The following is an 11,263-nucleotide window of genomic DNA, read 5'->3' as shown; positions in this document are numbered from 1 at the left end:
GGTCCCACAGGTAAGGCTCTTGACAGAGAATTGATCCAATGGCTGTGATGCATATTTGGCCGCTGCCAAAAGAAGCCAATTTGGTGAAGTCAATAGTTAACTTTGCTCTGATGTGCAGCAGATGTGCAGAACTTCTTCCTGACTAGAATTTACACAAATTATATAACGTATGAAACATAATAAACCCCCTAAAGTCTTCTTTCTATAAAACTGGATCATGGTCACCTGTGTGCTGAATTACTTGGAGATTCTGTTTCATTTGTGAGCCATTTGAGAACCAGCAATGGCATGACACAGTCACTTTCAGTTCAATATCCCAGCAGTTGCTTTTTGAGCCTCCCTGTTTATGAAACATACTTTCATGGCTCCAAGCAAATTACGCAGAGCAGACCATTTTTATGGGCAGACATAGCTGCCCGTGTTATCCTCCAGAGCTCTGGGAGAACTCAAGAGTGAAAGATTCGAGAAGAGAGAAATGACAGAGAAACGGTTATAAATAAACAAGCGTAATCATTTCAAGACCAGTTTTAATTAGGAATGCATAACGTCGAAGTGGGTTGGCCTTGAGTCTCTGCACATGGGGGAATGAAAGCAATTTAAGCCAATCCACCTTATCCCTTTTGGGAAGACCAGTTTGGAAAAAGGAGTGATTCTGCTGAAGACTGCTCACAGTGTGAGCCTATTTAGGACTGTACAGGCATCTGCTTATTTCACTCACCTTTGACTTCTGCTGTTCAAATCCGACTTGAGGAGAAAATAACCCACAGACAAATTGGGGCCCACATTCAAAAAGTATCTGAAAGTAGGAGCGCTTATCTAGGATCACTTTCACTTTTAGCATGTAATTGATGATGTTGGGGTATGGATGGGAGAAACCTGATATTTCAGCATTGTTACTTGAAGATGCTTTATGAATATATGGGCTCTGGTGCCAGTTAGCAAGGTTCCTCAGAGTGGTTTAGAGTGTTCTCCCAGATGTCTGAAAGCTTCAAGACATTTCTTGTCTGTATGTGGATCAGCGGGCTACGAGATAAACACTGAATTTAGATGTGTCAGTACATTGGTATTTAGAAACCGGTTTTTACATACACAAATCAATTATATGTTGATGCCTCCAGGGTATCTTCTTGGTGTCATCCTGTAATGCATTAGTTCTTGTGAGAATCTATGGAATCTATAGCACAAATAATAGAAATATAGATCTATGAAAGCTTGAGTTTGGATCCATCCAGTACTTGGATGGCTGTTAATTGTCTGTTAACACACCCAAATGACTTTTGAAAAAAAGAGAGAAAATATGACTTTGAAACCAACCAAACCAAACTAACTGGTATGGGCCTGGTATTCTCTGGATTCTCAGCCTGGAATTTTCAAAATGTATGATTTTACCACTGGGGATAGATGATAGTTACTTCCTGATTGAGCATACTGTAGCTTTGGTTTCGAGTCTAAAACTTGATGAGCATTCAAGACATTTCTGAATTTAAGTTGCAAGATATGATATTCTGAGGTAAAGCTGTCAACATTTTTCATAAAGAGTTTAGGTTTTCAAATTAAATTCCAATGTCACTAACAAAGGAAAGCGCCCTACCATTCATCATTGTTTTTCTATTAAAAAGTTGAATCTTAGAAAATCTGCAGAAAATCTTAAAGTAAAAAATCATAGTGCACTCATGTCTGCTACAAAATATAAAATTATTGCAAGTCATTTGACTGTTGGAGAGGAAACTGGAGTGGATATGCAAGGCAACAACATTATCAGCCATATTATAGTGAAAAACTATAAGTTATAACTTCAGGAAAGCATGCTCTTCAATAAATCGGACAGTCTGGTATATCTGTTATCTTCCTAAGTCTTCTTTAGGATCAAGAAAATCTCTTTCAGAGCCATTTGCACCTTTTTATCACCAGTTGTTATCACCAGCTGTAGCCACTTTCTCCTCTAACACTGGACCCTATTGAAATACATGGTGATGCAGACCAAATATTGTACGTTTGCCAAAAACCTGGAGCAGTTTGACAGTTGTGTCCCACATTCAAGGGCTATGAACTCCTGTCAATTCATCCAAGATGTACTTACAGCAATTGATTGATTTCGTCATTTGACAAGCACATTATGCATTTCACTCCAAAATGTTTCACAATTTCTTTTTGGGTTGGTTCTGTATGGACACTCCTCTCATTTTCTTTGGCAGTTTGTGTTAGTAGTAGTTTTCTTTAATTTTAAGTATTTATTTATTAATTCACCATACTGTATCTGTGCTATATCATCTCAATATCGCATGAACATAATTGTTTAACGATGTGTGAACATTGGCTATTCAGAGGACATTGAACATTGACTATTCAGCAATATTCTTGAATTACTGAAGTTAATTAAGTTTCCTGTTAAGAAAGTTCTGCTTAATGCAGCAGTAAGCCCTACAGTTTGGATCAACCTCAGACTACGCTGTCTCTGGGCCTGAATTCCTGAGGGTCAATTAATAATTGGTCATAGGTAACAGGTAACGCTCCTACTTTGGTCAACTGCATGTCTGTGAGACTTCAAGGTGATAAGCTTTAGTACATATCATGAAGGATTGAATGCTGCAACAATGTGTGTGTATGTGTGTGTAGGCAACAATGCAAAGTGGTGACAACAACAAGGTCTTAGCCAATAACAATATTTCATTTGGATCTTGGCTCAGTGGTGCTTGGGTTAGTGGTAGGGGATTGGTGGGACCAGGCCTAATGTAGTGCGTGATTGACACCTGAGATGGCTGGAAAGAACTGAAGGCCTCAAGTAAATGAAACAAACAAACAAAAACAACCATCAGATGAAAACTTGGCAAGCGTGGGAATCACATGGGACAGTCAATGGGTTGCTCCCAGTGAAACATAAAATGTAAAATAATCTGTGCCTGCATGGGCTTATTTTATATAAAATGAATACTTGGATTTCCAAACTTGTTCCATTTCATACTTTTTTATATGATTATGTAGAGAAAATGCAATAAGCCTGTTGTTGAATACAGGCAATTCTTTTTTACTGCATATCTTATATTATGTGCACCAGCACCAACTGTCTTATTTGAATAATATGTGTACTACAGAGAGACATTGCATAATGAAAGCAGAAAAGAAAGCAAAACAGAAGATATACACATTGCCATCTACAGGGTATTACATCTCCCCCATGTGGAAACCAGTGGAAATGAAACATTTGCTTCCAATAAGCTATGTACAGATATACAGTATATAATATTGAATGAAATTTATTCAGACATTACCCACAACTTTTCCATATCTTTTCTGAAAATTGAAGAAAAACTGATTTGAGAGGTGGATTTGCAAAGGAGTAATGTATCCTGTTAGTTTTATTGAATAACTTAATAAAACAAAACAATGTAAAAAATCATGTGCATTAGTCTCTCTGGGTCAATGGCAATATACTGCAGTGAGGTCATCGAGACTATAAGGTGACTGGAGGATGAGTGTGGCAGCTACATAACGCACTGTCCCCTTTCCCAGTTCCCCTACTTTCTTTGGCACACAGAGACTGGAAATTGGGGTTTGGCACCTTATATTGGTGTGACAGCTGTTTACTTTGGATCTTCTTATAGGAGAGACCTGTTTTTTATAATCAATTTTTAAATGTTTCTTTTTTCCTTTTGTCCTACTCATCCTGCTGCTGCCATCAGCAGTCATCAGTGAAGACAAGTGAGCCAGTTCCTGTGGCAGCCGTACATGCCAAAGTTATAACACTACCTCCACCATGTTCCACAGATGAGGGGGTGCTTTGGATCATGAGCACTAACCTTTTTTTTCTCCGTATTTTCCTCTTTTCATCACTTTAAGTACTCACCTCAACTGCCCGTAAAACTTTGTTCCAGAAGTCATTCTGTTTTTGAGGCTTACCAGTGTTTTGCATCTTGCAGTGAATCCACTGGGGTTATGCTGGTGTAGTCTTCTCTTCGTGGGAGTCTTTGACACACATATATGCCTACATCCTGGAGAGTGTTCTTGATTCCTTTGACAGCTGAAAGGGGGTTTTCTTCACAATTGAATGTATTCTCTCGTCCACTACAGTGGTCTTCCATGGTCAATCATGGAAGTGTATTCTCACTTCCAAACCATGTATCAAATTTTTATTTCAACAAGCCCAATGAATGCTGAAGAGTACAGAAGCATCTGCAAAGATTTAATTGTTTTAATTTCTCCAATTACTTTTGGTCTCCTAAAATTCAGGCGGACTATGTATAAAAAGGGCTGTAATTCAGTTATATGGATGTAAAAACAAATTAGAACAGTATGCATTTTAACCACATAGTGATTATTTTACTTCAACTGTTTGCTTGCTGGAGTACAGAACAAAATCAACAAAAAGATGTGTCACTGTACAAATACTTATGAACTGCACTATAAATACCATCAAATTAAAGGTGACCGTGAAAATGAGTTTAATGCGCAGACTGTGATTTCAAACCCAATTTGCTAGAGTAGAGAAAAACATAAATTATATCACTGTCCAAATACTTACAGACCATTTGTATTTTGAGGAGTGCCTCGTTGCTGCAAAATCCTCAGTCTGTCAGGAGTGGGTGTACAGACATGCACGTGCTCCTTTAAAATTTGAAATTCATGCTCCCAGACATGAATTATTTTCACTCAGCAGTCCACCAGCTGAGCTTCACAGTTATCGCATGCTATGAGTGTAGGCCTACGTCATACACAGCTGGAGGCAGACTGCTGAGGAGGCACTGCTGTATGATAAGGCAACGACAAAACAAATCGCTTCTGTGCTACATCCACCAATGCAAGGGTCACTGCACCTAACGCATGTGCAGTGTACATTTTCTTCTGCTTGCCCACGCCAATCAGCCAAAACCTTTTTGAAGCTCATTTCCTAGCCTTTCTGTTGGTCGCTAGTGCCACTGCGGTTGGCTCCAGTGTAGGTGTTTCAGCCCCACAAAAAAAAAAGTAAGTCAATATTTGCTATTCGCTTTTCTTCATCTAATGCCTCCCCACATGACAATTTGTTAAGTTATTCTGTTATTAGGACAATCATACATTGCGAATGAATCAGTGACAGTTTAACCACGCTCAGGCCACAGGCCACAATTACACAGTTTGCAAATTTCACAGGAGAGCATATTTTATATTACTGTACTACAGTAGAGAGGCATATTTTTCACTGATGACTGTTAGCCCAGGAGCCTCCAGCCACAGGGAGGAACTACTTCCTCTGAGGTAAAAACATGTCCAGCGTATTGTCAAATGATTGGTCTTGGTTGATCATTTTTGTGGTATTACTCACTGCTAATTATAAAAGTGAAATATTACCAGATTTCAATGAGCTGTTATAATTAACTGTTAATCTTCTATGGACTTGTCTAGAATGCCTACAAAGTCTAAATTCAAAAGTTGCTGAAGGAATTTCTGAGTTGCGATGATATCTTTAGGGAAAAAAAACAAAAGAAACAAAAACGCGAATACAGTACTTGGTGATTGTGCACCTACATTGGTGGTCAGACAATTAACTGGCAGCTTAGCTGTAACCAAATCCAGCACTCGCTACAGGTGGGAAACACTTTAAGGCTATAGTGAGGATATTTAGTTTGATGGCCATCTGAAATGAACAATAGCATCGTATACAGGCAAACTTCCAAAAATACCAGCAAGTCACTTTCTGACTTCACATATAAAAAGGCAGCAAGTAATGTTTGGGGGAAAATCCCCTGCAAAGAGCACAGTTTGTTCTTAGGATGGGAACATGACACAAAATGGTTTCAGCTTGCATTACCGTCTAAATCCCCATGGGGTCACTGTAGGAAATGGATTATCACAATCATCTGACTAATTATACAATTAGTGAGCAATTTGTACCCTCATAAGCAATTAGTTGACGTAATAGGCTACACGAGATGACAGGAAGGAATGGTATATGGACAGAATGTCAAACATAAAAAAATATTTCAGAGACCAGGTGCAACAGTCCCCTTCTGCACACCAATGGAGTCAATTGCAAAAAATGTATACAGCCAGAAAAAGGAACAATAGACAATTGCAGAGATAAACATAAATCCTGGTCTGAAATAAACATATCTGAGATTTTACAGATTAATGTATGAGTAGAAACACTGGACTGAAAAAAAGTTGACAATACTATATTATGTGCATTTTTAAAACGGTATGTAAGATATTCCCTTCAGCAGAAGTACAGAACAGTATGTGCCACACACTGTTTACTGGCATAAAGATAAGATAAAGAGCTGATCAAGCCAGCTACTTTATATGGTCACAGACATTTACATTACATTACAATTTTAGCATTTTTGCATATTACCCATCCAAAAATGGTTCCAGAAGGAACCCTGCAATTCTATAGAAGAACCATATCCAGTTCAAGAATTCTTTGTCAGGCAAAATGGTTCTTAGTCTGGGAGCTATTACACTTCACATCTATGATAAAGGATTCTGAGAGTGTACTGCTGGGTGTATACTGAAGTGCCAATTGATGTCGTTTTTTTGGGAGAGGCAATGTGATAATTGACTGATAAGAAAGCTCTATCAACCTCTTGCTGTGAGAGGACTGCATTTCAGGTGAGAAATCTTCCCTAGATAAACTGGTGTGTACATTTGGTGACAAATGATGTGCAAATGATGACATTTGTGCACCTGAAAAAAAGAAAAGAAAAAAGATGTAGGGTTGCATTTTAATGAACAACTCACATTACTCACTTGCGTGAGCCACTGTGTTATTTAATAATCGCAAAATTGATTTTGTGTTAAGTTTTCCATTACCATTGTGATGGCGGTGATGATGTGAGTAGGCTACGCCTATGAACGACTATTTGAACATGTTGCGCCGGCCAGCCGGTTTTGACGAAACGGTAAGACTCGTCTGGTTTTTCGGCAGCCCGGCTCAGACTACAACACTTGCCCTTCCCCTTTACCCTACCTCTCAGCCAAGCGCAATCAGCAGTCTTCCTGTGGGCGAGAGACGGGGGCCGGTTTCCTCAGCTGTTCCCTCATTAAAAAACCAAGATATCGTTCACACCGAGACATTTCAAACGAGGCAATTTCGCGGAGAGGCATACATCAGGCCGCTGCCGTGAGCCTGGACAGCTGGCGGAAAGCCGGTGAATGGACTCGCACCCAGGGAACTGCAGGCCGCTAAAGGGGAATTCTCATCACGTGCATTTTCTCCACTCCGCCTCGGACACGGAGCAGGTAGCCTACACTACGAAGAAGTCATCCCTCTATTTAGATGACGGAGGAACCGTGACTTTTAGCTCTCAGGTCAGACAAATTACCCCATGTTAAGACTCTGGAGACATAAAAACCTACTGCGAACATAGAGCCGATTCTGAATTATTATAATTATCTTGGTTTACAGTGTCCCAGTCATCAAGTTATCAAGCGACCACAGACTTGCTGCGAATTGCTTGGAATTGTCAATTTTTCCAAATGATTTTTTTTCCCCAGATTTTTTTTTTTCAATAGCCTAAATGTATTTATATCTTTAAATATGGTGGACCTTTCCTCTTCAAGAACAGTTACTGAAATACAAAAACAGCTCCTATAAAAGTCATCCTCTATCATGGTACCGGAGACAGCGGAGGTCTTTCACAATTCAGTTCCTTCATATCCGAACAACAAACAAACAAAATACAAACAAGCCAACATTGATGTCATTAAAAACTTTTTACATTACATTTTATTTAGCAGACACTTTTTCATATATTAAGAAGCAATGTACAAAAAAGGTCATACAACGAACAGCCGAACACCAGATAAGGTACATTTCATATAGTATTGGTTGTAAGTGCTGTATGTCATTAACACCTCTGTTTTTACAGGACAGCATACCTTGTTTGGAGTGTTCTCAGTCTGAAATACTGAACTTCTGAGCAGTTATGGAACATGGGGCCTTCTCAAAGTCCTGACGAAAAGACAGGGGCATAGCAGGTGGTAAGACTATTAACTGGGAAGCACTTGAAAACCAAATGGACACATGCCATCAAAAACAATCTCCTGCATTTCATATGGCAGGGCAAAATAAACCAGGAAGGATAACAACTTACATAAAATAAGTAAAACCGGGACGTGTTTTAAATAAATGTCCACAAGGTTTTTGTTCTTCCTTCAAACCACTGGTGAAAATGGTAATGCAGTTTCCCCCGACTTGATCCCCATCAAGTCATCATTCACATACCTTTCATTACCAAAACCTGGAAATGGCACAGTCATCAGCTACACAAGCCCCCTGACTGACAGCGTGCTTCTGTGAGAGAGAAACCCCAGAAGTGACTAAACATGCCACTGCACCAGCCCACCTTTCAGTAGCCCACAAAATTGTTCTGAACCCAAGAGGCCTGACACCAAGCGGCAGTCAGAGAAATAAAAAGTCTTGCAGTGTGACTGCAATTTACTCTCAAATACCAACACAGGGCACAACACCTGCATGTTCTCTCCCCTCTTTATCTACAACGATTTGCAAACAGACACCCTTAGGTGTTATTTACGTGTTATGGATAAAACATCTCCATATGGTGTGACTACTTGCTGAATCAACCCAGTTTCTTAACCCCTTCAGACCTGAATTATGGGAAAAATACAACTATCGAGTGTTTCTTATGTTCTGATGCACTATTTATATATATCAATATTATATAAAAACCAAAAAATAAAAATCATGTGTGAAATATCACTAAATATGAAAAAGTGAGTGAAAAATATCCCTTTTGTGTTTTGTGCATGGTGCTGCCATGCCTCTCTTCATAAAAAAAAAGAAAGCAGCAGGACTAAACTGTTGCCTAATTGGCTGTTGAACATCCAATCAGATGGAATAATACCCTCATGTGGTGAAAAATGTCAACCCATTTGAAAAAAAAAAGGACAAACAAATTGTAATGTGCACAGAGTTTTAAAGGGTTAATCATTACCTTACTGTCCCAATCTCAGAGTGGTACATTGGCTCTATGTTTTACGTGACAGATACCTCAGGCTAATATTTAAATGAGGAAAACCTGATGGCCCCGCAGGTGTGCGACTGTTCCCTTTTATGACCAAAATCCAGCGTATCACATGGCAACACCCCACCCCCCCAAATAAATCAGAGCACGAGCGCTCAGTCACCATGCCAGACAGCACTGCACCATGGTTATCTCTGGCTCTCTCCAAGCGCAAGGGGAGCACAGTTTGGTTGCATTTTATTGCATTATTTTACAGCCTATTTGGACTGCCTCTTGTTGACCGCGGCAAAATATTTTTGTGTTTTAACAGCTGTTAACTGCAATCTGACTTCTCCCAAGTATATTCAACGCTTAAAATACGAGTTCTCCCGTTCCCCTCTCATCCAACTGACCTCTGGAAGTTTGTAAATCAGTAAATTTGACTCAATAAAGTTTTATTCAGTGCAGTGGACCACCCCAGCGCTTGGACTCTATGTTACGCCGGTGTTGTCCGGTGCTGAGTGTATTTTAGGCTGGGTTATCAGTGTGTCAGTGACAAATGTACAGCATAGGTACAACGTGTGATAATGTTTGGCTAGCAATTCAATCGGCAAATACTGTAACTCAAATGTCCCCTTCCTCAAAAATGTTTTTCTATGATGGTTTCTCAAGAGCAAACATGTGTACTGGTTTAGCAGCCTATCTTTGTGCACAAAAAGACAGGACTGTTAATTTTGGGACCAATTTCAAAATGGGCTACATAGCACTAATACCTAGCCATACATACCACCTCCCCCCCTCCCTCAAGTAGCCTAACCTACATATCTTTGGATTGTAGGAAGAAATTGGCGTACCCGGAGGAAACACGCAGGCACAGGGAGAACATTCAAACTGTACTGGTCCAAATTTACCAGTCTATACCATGTGATAGACTGGCCTTGCTCTTCATTTTGAATGACAACAGCACAACTGAAGCATCATGAGAAGGTGCGAGCCTGTGAACTACTCTGTGGTTATGACAGTATTTCCCTGGGCTAACCTCCCAGTAGTTATTGGCTTTTTCATTCCTCATAAGAGACTAAACATTGGGTACTGGCTGTGAAGACAGCTGTAGACCTGAATTGGAGTTCAGTGTGTAAGCACTGCCAGTCTCTGCCGGGCCTGGTATCCCACTGGCTGTGGGTGCTATGATATGCTATTTTCTAAAGGAAATGATTCCAAAGTGCAGCTGCACATATTTTTGATGGAATAGACTGACATACAACAAATCAGAAATTCCGCTTTCTCAAGAAGAACCTTCTACTTCCATTTGATTTGCATAGCACTTTTTGATCATTTTAAATGAAAAACAAGGCTGATCTAAAAAATGTGATCTAAGTGACTTTGACCTTGGTTGTTAGTGGCAGGCAGGGTGGTTTGAGTATCTCAGAAACTGCTGATCTCCTGTGATTTTCATGCACACTAGTCTCAACAGTTTGCAAAGAATGGTGCAAAAAAATTAATAAAATAAAATAAAATCAGTGCTGGGCAGTGGGAGTTGACGCCATTGGGACATGTATAATGATAGTGCATATACTGTATTTGTAGAACACCTGCAAACCACGTAGATAGTCCTACCTCTTCACAATCCAGCTACTGCACTGTTAACACAGCTGACACCTGTCATGGATGCCTGATTAATTAACAAGAGGAGCAGCCATTGAGCGATGAGGCAAGGTCTACCAGTGACTACCAGGGTCTGCCAGGGTCTACCAGTGACTGCCAGGGTCTGCTAGGGTCTGCCAGTGACTGCCAGTGTTTTCCAGGGTCAGCCAGTGTCTGCTGCAGACACAAGCCCTTCCTCCCTACTTGAGCACTGCCAGGGACAATTAAGGCACTGGGAAAGCTCTGATTGGACGAAATCCTGCACCGAGTAAAAGTACCTAAATTGGATACGACACCCAGGAGGCTCCTTCAACACATTTTGCGAAATATATTGCAATACATGTCTTTTCTGTATGGGGCGAGGTGTTCTCCAAATGTCAGCAGAGGTCTTATTCCCTTCATATGGGACCTCGCTCAACACATAAGACTCACACAGGACAAAGCCACACAAGAGGCCCAGGCCGAACGGGTCCGGTTTCATATCGCATACAAAAACGTCTTATTTTATGAAGTACAGAACCCATCTACTCTTTCCCTTTCTCCATATGCGGCCGGTTTGTGACAGCCCAAAACACATAATTTAAGCGGGTCAACTGGAAGTGGCGCGTTGCGTATTTAGGAGAGCGCCGCAACCCTGCAGTGACAAGCATCTCCCGCACTCGCAGACAGCATCTGCCTTGCAT

Source organism: Conger conger, chromosome 9 (assembly GCF_963514075.1).
Source record: "Conger conger chromosome 9, fConCon1.1, whole genome shotgun sequence".
In the NCBI taxonomy this organism is placed as follows: domain Eukaryota; kingdom Metazoa; phylum Chordata; class Actinopteri; order Anguilliformes; family Congridae; genus Conger; species Conger conger.
This window is presented reverse-complemented; position numbering follows the sequence as displayed.